At 44.2% G+C, this 1,831-nt stretch overlaps 1 pseudogene; it reads left to right on the top strand.

The window, feature by feature from the left end:
* The first annotated feature begins 373 nt into the window (after nucleotides 1-373).
* Nucleotides 374-1,528, top strand: LOC118017411 (annotated as a pseudogene).
* Nucleotides 1,529-1,831: the final 303 nt, after the last annotated feature.

The following is a 1,831-nucleotide window of genomic DNA, read 5'->3' on the forward strand; positions in this document are numbered from 1 at the left end:
TAGTGTAAGACTGCGAAATTTCCTTTCCTAGCAAGAACTGTAATGTATTCAGAGATTATGTATTTTTATTTTTATTTTACTTTTCTTAGTATTAAATGTTCTTTCAGTCATGAAATTAAGATGAGAGATGACAAGAGGGTTTTTTTAGTGATTTCATTAGCAAAATAAAAATTGGAAACATTGTGATGGTCCCAGAATTAAAGAAAAAAAGATTTAGTTGCAATAAAAATATCAGTCTGGACACTCCCAGCCTCCATCATTACTTCCTCATGCTTTAGCTTAGAACCAGTATTACATAAAGCAGCACCTCGTCTTTGGATTCATGTGGGTGTTTTTGTTGTGGTGGTTCCAGACAAAACACTTTGGTCACCTAATTATTATATACTGCACAAGGGAAGTCGCTTCTAGGAATAAATCTGGTGTTGAATTAAATTAGTTACGAGTTCTGGGATGCCTCAGAGTCTCTGCCATGTCGTGGTATACCTGTAAATGGTGCTGTTTAACGTTTAGACGACAGGATGGAGAAGAGGGCAACTTGATTTGTAACACTGATGATTCCCGTGGTGTGAATACTACTGCCATGATGAATTTCAAGTGACCAACATGAAATCTCGTCCCTGATCGTGGTCGTGAGAAGAGATGTGCACAATCAGCCCAACAAGCTGGTACAAGCTTCAGAAACTACTGCCCCAGTGTATCTAACTATTTTAGTTTTATTAGTTTAATTAGAAGCATCTCAACAGTTTCCATTTGGTAACATCTGCCACATCTGGGAAGGGAGCAGATGACCTGCAGCAGATGATCCAGGCCATGGTGGATAACGTGTGCTGGTAGATGTCTCTGGACCGAAAGACCAGGGCACTGAAACAGCTGCAGGGCTGTCTGTGGAGAGCAGCATTCACAGCTGGGGGCCTGAAAACAGAGTTCTTTGAAGATGTAGCTCCCGCAGTCAGGAAATGGACCGAGGCTGGAATGAAGGTGTATATCTCTTCTTCAGGGAGTGTAGAGGCCCAGAAGCTATCATTTGGCCATTCTACAATGAGAGATATTCTTTTTTTTTTTTTAAAGATTATTTATTTATTTATTAGAGAGTGAGCAGGAGAGAAACAGCATGAAAGGGGAGAGGGTCAGAGGGAGAAGCAGGCTCCCCGCTGAGCCGGGAGCCCGATGTGGGACTCGATCCCAGGACCCCGGGATCATGACCTGAGCCGAAGGCAGTCGCTTAACCAACTGAGCCACCCAGGTGCCCAAAGAGAGATATTCTTGAGCTTGATGATGGTCACTTTGAGACCAAGATTGGACACAAAGTGGAGAGAGTTACCAAAAGATTGCCAACAGCCATCGGTGCTCAACCAACAACATCTTGTTTCTGACAGACGTGACTCTAGAGGCCAGTGCTTCTGAGGACGCAGGTGTGCATGTCGCTGTAGTGGTGAGACCTGGCAATATGGGGCTGACAGATGATGAAAAGACTAACCACAGCCTCATCACATCCCTTGGCGAATTGCCCCTGCCTTCCTCAACCTAGTGTTGTGAGGAAGACTAATCTGTCCTCACTGAGTTGTCCCTGTAGTTTAGTTTTATTCTAATGGTAAAAGTAACTTACTTTATCTTTTTTAAAATTTACTTATTTATTTGCAAGAGAGAGAGAGAGAGCGCGCGGGAGCAGGGGGGAGGGGTAGAGGGAAAAGCAGACTCCCCGCTGACCCGGGTGCCCAACGTGGGACTCGATCCCAGGACCCTAGGATCATGACCTGAGTTGAGGGCAGACGCTTAACTGACTGAGCCACCCAGGAGCCCTAAAACTAATTTACTTTAAAAAGATATATGT

Source organism: Mirounga leonina, unplaced genomic scaffold (genome assembly GCF_011800145.1).
Source record: "Mirounga leonina isolate KUSES-001 unplaced genomic scaffold, KU_Mleo_1.0 Mir_169, whole genome shotgun sequence".
NCBI lineage: Eukaryota > Metazoa > Chordata > Mammalia > Carnivora > Phocidae > Mirounga > Mirounga leonina.